Source organism: Sapajus apella, unplaced genomic scaffold, assembly GCF_009761245.1.
Source record: "Sapajus apella isolate SASKATOON/1434 unplaced genomic scaffold, GSC_monkey_1.0 scaffold11, whole genome shotgun sequence".
Lineage (NCBI taxonomy): Eukaryota > Metazoa > Chordata > Mammalia > Primates > Cebidae > Sapajus > Sapajus apella.
Genome location: NW_022436951.1, coordinates 40,179,050 through 40,194,891, shown reverse-complemented (window position 1 = coordinate 40,194,891; position 15,842 = coordinate 40,179,050). Strand labels below are relative to the sequence as shown.

The 15,842-nt window shown below is 48.9% G+C and overlaps 1 long non-coding RNA gene across 1 annotated transcript in view; it reads right to left on the bottom strand.

The window, feature by feature from the left end:
* Positions 1–15,005, bottom strand: part of LOC116552192 — a 21,843-nt gene extending 6,838 nt beyond the window's left edge. Inside the window, exon 1 of the long non-coding RNA XR_004269273.1 lies at positions 14,894–15,005. This is a non-coding gene — a long non-coding RNA (uncharacterized LOC116552192). The remainder of the gene's footprint in view (positions 1–14,893) is intronic.
* Positions 15,006–15,842: the final 837 nt, after the last annotated feature.

Below are 15,842 nucleotides of genomic sequence, written 5' to 3'. Positions count from 1 at the left end.
CAAAAGGACTGAACAATGAGACAATGGAGGCAAAAAATGTGGAACAGTGTTTCAGAAATTTTGTATTGAATAATACATTTGGTTCCCATGAAGGCTGGGGGAGGAAGGGACTTTCACTATTTCTGCTTTACAGAACTGCTGAGAGCCAGGACTGAAGCCCAGGTCCAGCTGGGCAGGCAGGGCATTGCCGACCATGGTGCTCAGCCACCTCGGGGATGGGGCCGGGTCAGCCACAGTGAGGCAGGAAATCGTGCCAGGGTGTTGTACTTTGCAGTACCTGGACCCAGATAGCTGTCGTCGTCATTGCTCTGCCCCTGTGCACAAGTAACCTGTGGCTCCCTGGTTGCTGTGGCTTCATGCTGAGTCGACATCACCCCTGGTTCTTTAAAATGTGCCATTCACACTCGGACACTCCCCAACCACTCTGCTTCCCAGATCTCTGCCAAGACTTTGATGAATGGAAATGCACAATTGGGCCCAAGCCTACATCCTCGTGTGGTCCACAGGGACGAGCATTCTGAACACCTGTCCCCCGCGTTAGGAGTCCAGTGAGGCAAACATGAGACTTAACACCAGGATGTAGTTAAACCAGAGCTGGGATGGCTGAGAGGTCAAACGGGGCAAGGAGAAGCAGCCCAGAGCTCTAAGCAACAGCAAGGCCATTACCCACCAGCCTGGAAACACAAAGGAAGGAGCCATTGTCGCTGGCGTCAGAGTCAGGGGCCATCCTGGGAAAGCCGGCCCACTGGCTGGCTGGTGGCCCCTCCGGGCCTCCTGGACCTGAAGTTCTCTGGCTTTCTCAGGCAGGTGGGGGCTAATTCCTCCCCCAACCGCCTTCCCCTAGGTCTTGGTGGCTGTGCTTCCCCGAGTGGGCTCTGACTGGCTAGCAACCCGTCCCTCTGTCCCAGGGCTCCTTCCTCTGCATGAGAATAAGGCTCGCCAGGGCTGGCCCCTCTCTGAGGTGCACAGGTCCCAGGCCATGGGCAGCCCGTGGGGAGTCTGCAGCCAGGGAGAGCTCAGATCTCCGAGGGAGGGGCTGCTCTGGCTTCTGCATCACCAGCGCCTTAGAGTCACATTTGCTGTCCCTGGAATCCTGGCCCTGTCCTGCTCAGAGACACAGGACCTGACCCCTGCCTCCACTTCCACATTTGGGGACACCTCTGTGGAGTAGGAGAATGTCTAGCCTTTCTCCTCTGATGGTGTCCAAAGGGAACCATCTCCATCCGGGGCTTTCCCATCTCCAGCACTGGGAGGCACTTCTTCCAGACGGCCCCTTCTAATCAGGCTGGTGTCTCTGGCCCAGCAATGGGCCCCATGCCCTGGTCTGCTCCTGTTCCCAAGTTCAGTACAAGCCTTACCAAGGTGAGTGTGGGTTTGTGCGTCTGCCAGTGCCTGCACACCTCAGTTCCTTTAGAACAGGGGTGGCAGATTTTTCCCACAACCAGCTGGGTGTCGCAGGTCATGTGGCCTCTTTGGCAGCTACTCAGCCCTGCCACTGTGGTGTGAAAGTAGCCACAGATGCTGTGCCACAAATGGGCCAATGTTTACAGACCCGATCTCACCCACTCCCACCCACTTAGAATCAGGGAACTGAGGGCGGGCCCCCAGTGGAGATTTCAGTTCTCAGAAAATCAGGGATAATTTATTTCCATACTGACAACCTGAGTCTTAGCACCACACCTAAATTTTTGGCATTTGAGATCAAATTTCTAATACAACGCTGGATATAAAATATTAAATATTTAATGAAGAGAAGAGGGTATCTGCCAAAGAACTGTTTTTATCTGGAGCACCAAAAAGTGATTTCCTCATAGTTCATATAATTAATGTCTCACGGCCTGGGAGAATGCCCGGTGGGTGGGGATGTCCACTGCCGCCAGCGCTGGCCCCCTCGTAGGGCGGCTCTCTGTTACTGAGGTCTCCTTCTGTGCTTCTGGGGAGGTCTAGGGCTCTGTGGAAAGGGATCGGTGGTCTGTTCGCCTAATTTAAAAATGTACCATGATGAAGAATCATTAATTTATCTGATTGCAGTCCTCCAGCCTCCAGCGCGCCTCTTCGGATGTTTTCCTTTTTCCAGTTCCTCCTGTTTGGAGGGACTGCGAGCCTGGCCATCTGAGGAGAGCACGCATGTTGTGAGTCTGTGCACCTCCAACTCGGCACGTGGGAGCGGACTTACACACACAGACACACACACACACACACACGCACCAGCCCTGGGTACGTGATACCAGCTGTCTCTTATGTGGATCACAGGGTGTGTGTACCTGTGTGCGTCTCTTGCACCTGCCGTAAGTAGATACACTGTACAAATAAACAATGCATGCCTGAGACTTTGACATGCAAATATGTTGCTGAGGTGAGTTCGTCTCTGCATTCCCAGAGACATTTTCTGGCTGGCCCAAGATATTCAATGACATTTATTTAATTCTGGGTGTCCATGAACAAGGGGTATGTGAATTTCATGGGTGGTGTCTTAGTTTGGAATCTGTAACAAAATACCATGGAGCAGGTGACTTTTAAACAGACACGTATTTCTCAGTTCTGGAGGCTGGAAGTCGGAGATCAGGGCACGAGCAGGGCTGGGCTCCGATGGGGGCTTCCTGCCGCTGCTGACTTCTCACTGTGTTTTCCCACAGCAGAGGAAGCAGGAGAGCTCCTGGGGCCTCGCTGGTGAGGGCACTGATCCCGTGTGTGAGGGGCCCTGCCGACCTCATCATCCCCAGAGGCTCCAGCTGCTAACACCATCACACTGGGGGTGACAAGCTCCACACAGAATGCGTGGGGGACTCCTTCAGTCCATGGCAGGTGGTAGAGTGGGAAATACACCTGCTGCTCTCTAAATATAGAGTCCCTTGAAACGTCACCAGAAGTGCTTATTAACTGCTCTTTGCTGGAGTAAATACCATAGTAATTGGCACCACTTCCAGCCCAAAAGATGGACAGGAGACCAGATATTCTGAACGTGGGGCCCAGGGAGTGTGGGCTCCAGTTTGACATCTGGGTGCTGCTGCGTGTCCAAGCCACGCGATTCCCTTTTGGGGCCCTTTCCTTCTGTAGATGGCTTTGCTTCCTGCGGCCGCTCACCCTGCTGCTGTTGCGGGCCTGCACTGGCCTCTGCCCTGGGGACCCTCCCCACTGCAAGCTGGCTCAGGCCAGTGATGCTCCCTGCCTTCGTGACAAGCAGGCGGTGGGTCCGCCGGGAGGCAGCCATGGAGGGAGGCTGGGTCTCATCAGGCTGGGGGCTCTGGGCTCCTGTGTGGTCCGTCCAGCTCCCCAGAGCTGGGCTCCTGCAGAAGCATTTAGAGCTACAGACTGATGATGAAAAGAGTGCATGCCTGTCTGACCTCATCCTCTGCAGCAGCCGAGGGGGCCCCCAGAGCCAGCTGTGGGTGGGAGACGTGATCTGGGGGCTCAGGTCCTTCCCGGCAGTGATTCCCTCAGCTCCCCAGAAATCTCAGCGCTCCCTAGTCGGCGTCACTGGCTCTGCTCATCTATTTACAAAATGGGTAACAACTGCCCTCAACCAGAGCCCAGCCCCAGTAGAAGTGGGGACCAGCCCCTCCTAAAACTGCAATTAATGTTTTTAAACTTCGGGACGCAGATACAACCTCACTGTGAAGCTGTGTCCATGTCGTTGAATCTCACCCGTGGGCCCCGGGACACAGGAAGGGATCCAGTGCTGCTTGGTGAATGGGTGACCCTGGGCACACGTGGCTAAGAGGGTTGGAGAGTCCAGCAGCCGCTCTACAAGCTCAGCCACTCACCCGTACAGCCACGCACTCCAACCATTCCTGCATGCATGTTTTAACAGCGTTTCAGCAGAACCAAAAGTTGTCAGAAGGAAAGGATGTCTCAGTATGACATACTTTGTGACTTCAGCTCTAATTTTCAACACCTAATTCCTGTCTGGAAAGCATTTAGCCATCTTAATAATACACATTTGCCAAGACTAAATTAAAAGGGTGGTTGCTGCAAGTCACTGTCATTGGAACATGTGTGTGTGTCTATTACTAACAGGATGCTTTGATCACAGCAGGACCATGCCAGTGTCCGGCAGGTGGGTCTCTGCTCCTTGCCTGGTGCCCCTCACCAGTGACAACAACCTCACTGAGCACCTGCCTCCTTGGGGGACCGTCCACCTCTCCCATTTCAGCATTCAGTGTGGGTTCCAGCATGTGGTCAACGTTCAATACACATTTAATAAAGTAATGAATTAACGAATCCTGCATTTGGAGAAATTTTTTTCCAGTTGGGAAATAATCTGTCTACTTTACTGCTTTAACAAACAGAAGGGCTATGGGGAAAATGCAATGCAGAGTGTTCTTTTCATGGAAGACAATCAAAGCTCTCTGGAGAAGGTGGCCATGTGGCTGTAAGAGAGGACCGTGTAGTGCTGAGCTGTGAGGAGGCCACGGGAAGGGCTTTGCGTGGAGAGTGAGTACACACAACCTACAAGAACCTTGGGCAGCTGCAAACAAAGGGAGGCAGTAGATGTGTGGATTAGTTCGTTTTCAAGCTGCCAATAAAGACATACTCAAGACCGGGCAATTTAGAAAAGAAAGAGGTTTAATTGAACTCAGTTCCATGTGGCTAGGGAACCATGACACAATCGTGGCAGAAGGCAAGGAGGAGCAAGTCACGTCTTACATGGATGGCAGCAGGCAAAGAGAACGCTTGTGCCAGGAGACTCCCATTTTTAAAAACATCAGATCCCACGAGACCTATTCACTGTCACAAGAAAAACACAAGAAAGACCCACTCTCATTATTCAATTACCTCCCACCAGGCTCCTCCCACAACATGTGGAAATTCAAGATGAGATTTGGGTGGGGACTCAGCCAAACCATAACAACATGTGTGTGCCTGCATGTATGTATCCATGATGCATGTGTGTGCCTGTGTGTGCATGCACATACCAGTGATGCCTGCATGTGCACACATGTGCCTGTGGTGAATGTGTGTGTACATGTACCTGTGATTCTTGTGTGTGCCTGTCTTACTGTGTGCACATGTGTACATACCTGTGATTCATGTGCATGCATGCATGTACTTATGCCTGTGTGCCTGTGTGTGCATGGACATACCCGTGATGCCTGCATGTACACACATGTGCCTGTGATGCATGTATGTGCATGTGTGTGCATGTACCTGTGACACATGTGTGTGCCTGTATCTTGCTGTGTGCACATACCTAAGATACACGTGTGTGCATGCATGTACCCATGATGCATGTATGTGCCTGTGTGTGCATGCATGTACCCACAATGCCCGTGTGTGCCTGTATATACACACAGGTACCTGTGATGCATATGTGTGCATGCATGCACCCATACATGTGTGTACACCTGTGTGTGTGCATGTACCCATGGTTCATGTGTGTGCATGCATGTACCCATGATGCCTATATGTACACACATGTGTCTGTGATGCATGTGTGTGCCTGTGTCTTGCTCTGCGCATGTGTGTGTGTACTTGTGATGCATGTATGTGCTGTGTGTGTGTGTGCATATACCAGTGATGCATGCATGTGCCTGTACCTTGCTGTGTGCATGCATATATGCACCAGTGATGCATGTGTGTACCTGTGTGCACATATGTGTGTGGCTGTGCTGGTGCTTGGCTTGGAAGGAGACAGAGTGGGAGCAGTAAGGGGAGAAGGAAGGACACATGTCACATTGATTCCAGGACCCTCAAAGTAAGCCTCACACCTTCTGTCACTTTCCTTAGAACTGAGCATATGGGTCCTAGAAGAGGATGTTGTTTTGGAAACAAAATCTGGAGCACTCTGTGTTTGCCCCTCTGTCCTGTAATGACCCCTCCAAATGTCCAAATGTCCACCATGAGTGCAGAGCAGGCTCAGTGTCCAGGACCTGGTGAAGGCAGAAAGGCCCCTTCTCCAGGAGGACGTGGCAGGAGGAAGGAGGGAAAACCTGGGAAGTTGGCCCGAGTTGGCCACCAGCATCTTCGAGTCCCCTGGGGGCCCTGACCTCTTCTTCCTCCATGTGCAGTGGGCAGGTTCTCGTCTAGGGGATAAGCCTCATGTCACCCCATCCAGCCCCACCGTGTGCTGTGGTCTCAACTTCACTACACAGCCAGACATACCCACAGGTTGTGGCTTTCACTCTCCCATTATTAGAAAAATAATTATGCTGTCTTGGCTAAACTCCAAGCGAGTTGTCCGAAGAGGGCCTTCTAGTTGGCATGATCTCTAATCCCACAGGAGGAAAAGCTGATTTTCCGTTCCTTGAGATGCAGTCATCTGAATCATCACAGAAAAAAAAATGCCTAAGATTTCGTCTTATTGCAAAACTTCAGGAGTGTAATTCCAACTTACTGTGGAAATAAAACGTATCCTGTTATGAAGGCGCTTAATCAAGACATAAGCTTGGACTTTCAGTAAGTGAATCGTTCTGGCCACTGGGTTTGGGACCCTGTGACATGGGTTTGCCTGATGTCTCCCTGGTCACGCTTCTGCACCACTCAGCACACTGTACAGAAATACACATGTGTCCACACACAGGAACACGCACCCACATACATGCACTGGCTCTCAAAAATGTGCATATCCTGCTGCTTCTTTGTTTTTTCTAAAGGGAACCCGGTTTCTGCAATACCTGTGTGATGCCATCGCCTACGTGATGCCAGCAGCAGGGATGCGTGTGTCACTCACTCCTTGCCAGACAGAGGCTAACCAGCACGGGGTGCTGCTGTGCCTCCTTCATCCTGTGTCTCCAGCACCAAAACGTGTCGCCTCATCCCTGGAAGGTGTTGGGAACACGGTTGTTTAATACACAGAACTTTGACCTGACTCCAGTAGGTCCTATTCTTTGGCCTACCCCACACGTGGGAGTTGTAAGCATAGCACCTGTCTTACAGGCAGATAGCCGCTCTTTGTAGGAGGCTCGTCCAGCCGCAGCCTTGACCAAAGTGAGCCAAAAAATGGTGGCAAGCCTCATCTGCTGTGAGGCCCTAGGCCCATTCAGCAAGTTCACAGTGACCGGGAGTTGAGGAGGGTGCAGAGGACACAGGGGTCACTGGGCTCTCCCTTATGTTTTTCCTTTTTTTTTTGAGACGGAGTCTCACTCTGTCGCCAGGCTGGAGTGCAGTGGCACAATCTCGGCTCGCTCACGGCAACCTCTGCCTCCTGGGTTCAAGCCATTCTCCTGTCTCAGCTTCCTGAGTAGCTAGGACTACAGGTGCCCGCCACCATGCTCAGCTAATTTTTGTATTTTTAGCAGAGAAGAGTTTTCACCATATTGGTCAGGGTGGTCTCGAACTCCTGACTGCAGGTGATCTGCCTGCCTCGGCCTCCCAAAGTGCTGGGGTTGCAGGAAGCCTCCATTTTTCCCGCAGACGCAGTGGAACGTTCAGAGGGCAGTGCTGCTCCAGCTGGGTCCCTCCTCCTGGGCCTCCCCCCACTGCCCGATTTCTGGAAGCTCAATGTTCAATAATTCAGCAGAAGCGCAAATCAGCATATCTTACAGCATATTTGATATGCGGCAAACAGACTGCAGACAGCTTCATTTCAATTTGCTCCTTTGTTATCAACAAAAGCTCAACAAACACCCGGAGTGCGGGCCTGGCCCTCTGTGCTCGCCAACGCCCAGTCCCTGCGTCTCAGCTCCTCCGAGGGGCGCAGCGCCCTGCTGGTCCCCCACCCCGCCATTGTTCTTCCTGTATCATTTACCTGGGATCAAGTGACTTTCTCCAGCCCGGGAATAAGGGCTTGGCTCCGTTTTCAGGCCTCTTCTGATGTCCGGAACTAATTGGCTCAGGTGTAAACCAAGCCAGCAGGGCGAGGACTTTGAAGTGAGTCAGCCTCGCAGCGCGCCTGGGAACTTCCCTGTCTGTGTGTCAAATACCAGCCGGCTGGGCCGCTGCGCAGACCCGCTCGTAAGAACGCCGGTAGGTAACCACGTTGTAGTACAAGGCTCACAAGCTGCTTTGTTGCCAGCTGGTCATTAACTTTGCAGGCTGGGCCTGGAATGCGATCCCACCCGTTTTTAATGAGAGGGGGCGTCCGTGCAGCATGTGTGAGTGGCCCAGGGTGACACCAGCTGTTTCTTCTTTACATATGGAGTCACCTACGCTTTGATCAATAATGCTGTTTCGCTTTGAAGGGGGCTCATTTTGTAAAAATGCGGTGGAAAGGCTCCCCGCCCCCGTGCCTGTGGTCTGAGTCGTACAGCAAGCGCAGTGATGGAAAGGTCAGTCCCCAGCACTCAGGACACTTGCTGTGTTGCCCGGCCCCACCTGGTCTCAGACTCTTTAAAGGGGGTGCCGGCCGTGGGGCCCACACCTCAGGCTATGTTTGGGTCATCAGTGCAACGCTGCGTTAGGAAGAACAAGAGTGAAAGTGCAGCTGACTCCGTCCGACTCTGATTCTGCACAGATTCCCTTTGTTTTTAACATGCACACCTACTGAATGGAAATGAGATGGGGAACCAGGTCTTTCCTCAAGCCTTCCTGTGGCCCCGGAAGCGTCCACATGACTTGCCCACGCTTTGACATTGTGTGACAGTCGAGAGCTTCTGTTCCTGCTTCATCTTGGATCCGGGCTTCCGATCACCTGGATCCAGGCTGAACACACGGCTCCTTTGAAAATGGTGCATGTTAGTCAAGTACTGTGAGCAATTGAACATCCACTGACATAATGCCCTGATATGTTACTGATGGACATATGCTCTAACATGATCCAAACTGTGTAACCCTGGTCCTCACTCGCTTTTGCCTCAGGGGCTGCAAACGCACAGGCCCCAGAGACAGACGTGTGCTTGGGGACATTTGGTGGCTGCATTCCTATGCTTGGCTGCCATGACAAAGCACCACTGATGGGGCCTTAAATAAGACCTTTATTTTCTCACAGTTCTGGAAGCTGCTGCCCGAGGGTAAGGTGTCCGCAGGGTGGTTTCTCCAGGGGCCTCTCTCTTGGGCTCAGAGAGCGAGTCTGTCTTCCTGGGTCCTCACGGGGTTGTGGCCCTGCTTGTTGTCTGCGTGCTAACTTCTCCTTTCTTATCAGAGACCTATGGATTGGACTAGGTGCTGTCGTATAATCTCATTTTCAGGTAATTTCCTCTTTAAAGACTCTGTCTTCAGACACAGTCGGCATTTGAAGTGCTGGGAGTGAGGAGGTCGATATATAAATTTTGGGGGAACGATTCAGCCCATCACAGGTGTCCGCGTGGAGAAACACAGCCCGACGGTGAGGTAGTTGTGGGCTCTCTCCTCTAACGGGGGGACTCTCACAGTCACAGGACACAAGGAGTGTCCCTGGGTGGAGGCCCCCAGGGTTGGAAACTTGGGAGTGTCGGAGGGCCCAAGTGTGTGCGCCTCCAGAACCCCCCTGGGGGGCTGGGATTAAGTTTCAGGATTCACCAAAGAAGGGGGAGGGGCTCTGAATCCTGCAGCCTGGACTGCATGGGTTCCTGCCCGCCTCCCTCTGGGAAGGCTGATAAACAGGGAAATGGAACCCGTTTTTCTCTGAGGCTCATGGAAAGGGCCAGTTACCAACTGACTTGGCACCAGCGGCTCCTCCTGTGTCTGGACCACAGCAGCCCTGGCCGGTGGCGTTGGCGGTTGTGAGCAGTGTCTGCGGGCTGCAGCCTGATGCCCACCTGTGTAGGGTGCTGGTGTTAGAGCTGCTGATCTGGGCGCCAGCATCAGAAACAACCCCAGGGGATGGAGAGAGAAAAAGCAGGGCCCAGAGAGTCATTCCCAAGGTCCTCACGTGAGGCGAGGCATGCCAGAGACCCTCAGAGAGAGGCAGGAGGGGTTTGCCAGGGAGGGACAATCACAGTCCTCTGTGCCTACAGCCTGACCCACCCCCAAATCTGGAAGACCTGGGATACAGCCTGCAAATCCTACCTACCACCAGACAGCCCGTCATCAGTGTTACGTCAAAAGCGTATTTTCCTCTTTAGTTGCGGCAGAGGGATGGAGACTCCCAGGCCACTGGTCCCCCTTTCCTAGGCAGTCCTGCCCCCACCCGAGAAGACGCTGCCCTGCCTCGGTTGTGCATGCCTGGGTTTGCCTGCCTGCCATCCAGGGCCTTGCAGTTTGAGAGATGAGGAGAGGAGAAAGTGGCAGTAAAGAAGCAGCGAGTCATTACGATGCAGAAATTAGAAAGATCTCTGGAGACACAGACACAACAAAAACAAAGTAAGATACACTGCCAGGAGAAACAGCTCTGCACGGAAACAAAAGAAACCCTGTGGAGACTCTTCTGAGAGTCAGAATAAAACGGGGTGAACTGGCAGAGGACACGGAGCCTAATGAAAAGTCACTTTGGATAGCACTTTGCTCTCCTTTCCTACTGCTGGAGAGAACACGTGCTGCTGTTCCTGCGGGAAGTGCTTACGCAGAGCGTTCAAACCCGTCAACAGGACCTGACTGAGCCTACACGGAAAACAAAATGCACACGCACACGCGTAACGAACTGAAGTCCTGACGTGAACGTGAGCTGATCTTTTATTTACATTAACAAGACAAAAGTGAAACAGCGAAGACACGTGTTGGGACTTGTTCATCAGCGCAACGGCGAGAGCAAGCTCTTTGCTGAATTTTGCCATCGTTTTTGAATATTAAAAGAACGCTTCCGTAGTTTCCTGTGCCATTCACAATGTGATAGCTGTGGAAACACCACATCTTAAACTTGTGTCTGTGTGATTACCATTTATCCATTACTCTTTCAAGTCTGGATGATCAAAAAAACGATAAACACAGCCCCATGCACAGCAGGTGTCAGTTGGGTACGTGACTGCTCTCACCAGGGCAGATTTCAAGCCATCGCGAGGTGTCCAATACGGAGTTAGCTGCCTGGACCCACTGTTAAACCTCCTTCCACTCCGTAGGTGTGGGGCACAAATAACCTCAATTTAATTTTAAGTTCCTGTTGGTAGCCTTTATGAAACATTACACAAATGTGACTCAAATAAAATACATAATATGGACTTGGATATTAAGAAAAACTATCTTCCTTCTATAAGCAATGTATTTTGAATATAGCTAAGGTCTTTATTATAACTGTAACCGATGTGTTTTCTTCCAACCTGCATAAATCCCTCTTTCTTGGTCATTTGAATACAGTTCTCATTGAAATTCTCGATGCCTCATCGTGAGCCTGCGAACTTTCCAGAGGTGCTTTGAAGACGCGCACCTCGTGCACTCCTGACATTTCCAGGGAAACGGTGGCCATCGTCTCAGCAAAAACAGTTTGAATACCTGGTCCGCGGTTTTTAATTATTACTGAGGAAGAAAGCCTGGGGAGCGAGAACGACTTTAAGTGTCCGAGCTCACCTCAAAGCGCTGCTAATTAGAGCTCCTCGTTAAACGGCTGCTCTGAACACAGTGGGGATGGACGGAGGAGAGGCCACCGCGGACAGAAAGAAAAAAAACGAGCAGAGGCAGCTGGAGCGCGTCGCCTCCATGCCCGGTTCTGTCAGGTGGTGCAGAATCAGAATGAACAGGGGGCTTTGCAGGGGCTCATTTACATTTTAGAAAACCGTTTCACATGGACAGCAGCATCAAAGGAGGTCATGGCACAATTCGCAGGTGTGTCTGCAGGTCGCTCAGAAGGGCTGCGAACGCGGGTTCCTCCAAGACCCGTGAAGTGTGTGAGAAAGACGCTGAGGGCATCACAAAGCGCGGGTTCCTCGGCACCCCGAGTGGAGGTGGGAGGGGACGCATGGAAACGCTTCGGCCCATGGAAACGTCCAGCCTCCCTCGCCCGCCCTCCAGCGCACGGTCCAGAGCACCCGGGACCCCACAATGCAGGGTGCGCAGTGACAGTAGCACCAAGCACACCATGTGGCCGGTCCTGTGAGTGCTAGGGCGTCACAGCAACCCCACCACTTCACAGATGGGGAAACTGAGTCAGAGAGGTCAGGGATGTGCTCAGGGTCAGATAACTAAATCATAAGCTTATTAGGAAGCCTGTTGGCCACTTCCTGCCTCAGAAAGGAAGTCATTTTGAGGACACAGCTCTATCAAAATGCCCAGTTCTGAATACAGTGAGAACATTAGGAGCATTAATCTCATTTCTCTGGATTTTATAAGCACAAGCCCAGGAACATGAGATTTCTATTCCAGCTCACTGTCCCTCCATGGGCTTTGTAGACGCTTTTAAAAATCACAGGCAGCGGAGCGCAGTGGCTCACACCTGTAATCCCAGCACTTTGGGAGGCCGAGTCCGGGGGATCACCTGAGGCTAGGAGATCGAGATCAGCCTGACCAATATGGAGAAACCGTGTTTCTACTAAAAATGTAAGATCAGCTGGGACTGGTGGTACATGCCTGTAATCCCAGCTACTTGAGAGACTGAGGCAGGAGAATCACTTGAACCAGGGAGGCGGAGGTTGCGGTGAGCCGAGATCATGCCACTGCACTCCAGGTTGGGCAACAAGAGTGAAACTCCATCTCAAAACAATAACAAAAAACCACATGCAATCCGCAGGGATCACAGATCTTACAGGGTCTTTTTGTTCTCATCATTATATTTGTTTGTTTGTGTTTAAATATGAGCATTACTGTGAGACACTGTCAAGGAATCAGAGACAGGATCTTTTTATTTATTGGTTTGCACATAGGAGGAGTTCAGGAAGACTGGGAGCTCAGAGATGCCTGTGTATGAGTCCCACCACACAGGTGCGGCTCCACCCACACAGAAAAAAAGCATCTGCTTATGGGGCACAAATGACTTTTCTGGACTTTGTGTAACATATGGGCTGCTCTGCTGCATCCGTAGGGGTCTGATTCTCCACACACCACCAGGACGTCATTATAATGCCACACACTTCTCACCTGGCCTGGCTTCTCCTGAGGACACCGTGATAATGAGTCTCCCTGCATGACTTTGCAAGGATTATTTTTTAAGAAGCTTAGAGTTCATTACAGACATTATCCTGCAAATTCTCCAAGCACCCGGAGAAGTACATTAATATATTTATTCCTCTTTTCCAAGCCACAGAGAAGAGCTTTGCCTCAGAAGGGGCTTCATCTATTGTCAGACTCCTGTTCAATTCAGTTCCTAGTTAATTCATTCTAAATAACCAACATGGGTGCGTGATCCCAGCCTAAAACAAGATTTCTCTTGGTATTCTTTTTTGGTCTGAGATTTCCAGAATTTCTTTCACTTCCCACTGTATGTCTTTCACATGCAGATAATACATCAGTAATTCCTGATTCACTGCCACTCCTTTGTAACTGGTAATCAGGCTAAATATCAGTTTTCTTTTTTCTTAAACTTTTATTTTACATTCAGGGTGCACATGCAGGTTTATTATATAGGGAAACTTGTTATGGGGCATGTTGTACAGATTATTTCATCACCCAGGTACTAAGCCTAGGACTCAATAGTTATTTTTCTTCTGATTCTCTCCCTCCTCCCATCTCCACCCTCAAATAGGTCCCATTCTGTGTTGTTCTGCCCTTTGGGTCCATGGGTTCTCAACATTTAGCTTCCACTTATAAGTGAGAACATGGGGTATTTGGTTTTCTGTTCCTGCATTAGTTTGCTAAGGAATGGCCTCCAGCTCCGTTCATGTTCTTGCAAAGAACATATTCTCATTATTTTTCATAACTGTGTAGTATTCCACAGTGTATATGTACCACATTTTCTTTACCCAGTCTACCATTGATGGGCACTTAGGTTAATTTCATGTCTTTGCTCTTGTGAATAGTACTGTGATGGACATACATGTGCATGTATCTTTATAATAGAACAATTTATATGCCTTTGGGTATACATGCCTAATGGGATTGCTGGGTCAAATGCCAGTTCTGTTTTTTAGCTCTTCGAAAAATCACCACACTGCCTTCCACAAAGGTCAAACTAATTTACCCTCCCACCAACAATGTGTAAGTTCTTCGACCTAGCAGAATCTGCTATTTTTTGCCTTTTTATAATAGCCATTCTGGCTGGTGTAAGATGGTGTCTCATTGTGGCTTTAGTGTGGATTTCTCTAATGATCAATAATATTAAGCTTTTTTCATGTGCTTATTGGCTACATGTGTGTCTTCTTTTGAAAAGTGTCTGTTTATGTCCTTTGCCCACTTTTTAATGGTGTTGGTTGATTTTTACTTGTTAATTTGTTTAAGTTCCTAATAGATCTAGAATATTAGACCTTTGTCAGATGCATAGTTTGCAAGTATTTTCTCCCATTCTGTAGAGTGTCTATTTACTCTGTTGATGGTTTCCTTTCCTGTGCAGAAGCTCTTAAGCTTAGTTAGATCTCCATTTTTAATGTTTGCTTTTGTTGCAATTGCTTTTGGCATCTTCATGACAAGATCTTTCCCAGTTCTTATGTTTAGAATGGCATTGCCTAGGTTGTCTTCCAGAGATTTTATAATTTTGGGTTGTACATTTAAGTTTTAATTCATCTTGAGTTGATTTTTGTGTATGATGTGAGGAAGGGATCCAGTTTTAATCTTCTCTATGTGACTAAGTACTTAGGCCAGCACCAATTATTGAATAGGGAATCTTTTCCCCATTGCTCATTTTTGTCAGGTTTGTAGATGATCAGATAGTTGTAGGTGGGTAGTCTTATTTCTGGGTTCTTTTTTCTGTTCCATTGGCGTATCTGTTTTTGTACCAGTACGATGGTGTTTTGGTTACTGTAGCCTTGTAGTATTGTTTGAAGTCAGATACTGTGATACCTCCAGCTTTGTTCTTTTTGCTTAGGATTGTCTTAGATATTTGGGCTCTTTTTTGGTTTCATATGATTTTTAAAATAGTTTTCTTTAGTTCTGTGAAGAATGTCACTGGTAGTTTAGTAGAAATAGCATTGAATTTGTAAATTGCTTTGAGCAGATGGCCATTTTAATGATATAGATTCTTTCTATTCATGAGCATAGAATGTTTTTCCATTTGTTTTTGTCATCTCTGCTTTCTTTAGACAGTGTCTTGTAATTCTCATTGCAGAGATCTTTAACCTCCCTGTTTAGCTGTATTCCTTGGTTGTTTATTCTTTTTGTGGCTGTTGTGAATGGGATTGAATTTCTTATTTGGCTCTTGGCTTGGCTCTTGTTGGTATATAGGAATGCTACTGATTTTGTATGTTGACTTTGTATTTAAAACTTTGCTGAAGTTGTTTATCAGCTGAAGAAACTGTGGGCCAACATTATGAGGCTTTCTAGGTATAGAATCATGTTATCTGCCAACCAGGATAGTTTGATTTCCTGTCTTCCTGTTTGAATGCCTTTTATTTCTTTCTCTTGCCTAATTGCTCGAGCCAGGTCTTCCAGTACTTTGTTAAATAGGAGTGGTGAGAGAAGGCATCCTTGTCTTGTGCTAGTTTTCTTTCTTTCTTTCTTTTTTTAAACAAATAGATTGTTGCTTTATTAATAACATTACTACTATTAAAATTATGTTTTCAAGGGAAATGCTTCCGGCTTTTGTTCACTCAGTGTAATGTTGGCTGTGGGTTTGTGATAGAAGGCACTAAGTATTTTGAGGTATATTTCTTCAACACCTAGTTTGTTGAGAGTTTTTAACATGAAGTGATATTGAATTTTATCAAAACCTTTTTCTACATCTATTGAGATGATTATGTGGTTTTTGTCTTTAGTTCTGTTTATGTAATGAATAATATTTATTGATTTGCATATATGTCAAACCAACTTTGCAACCCAGGGATAAAGCCTGCTTTAGCATGGTAGATCAGCTTTTTGATGTGCTGCTAGATTCAACTTGCTGTATTTTGTTGAGGATTTTTGCATCAATGTTCATTAAGGACATTGGTCTGAAGTTTTTTTTGGCTATGTCTCTGCCAGATTTTGTTATCAGGATGATGCTGGTCTCATAAAATAAATTGAGGAGGAGTCCCTCCTCCTCAATTTAAAAAAAT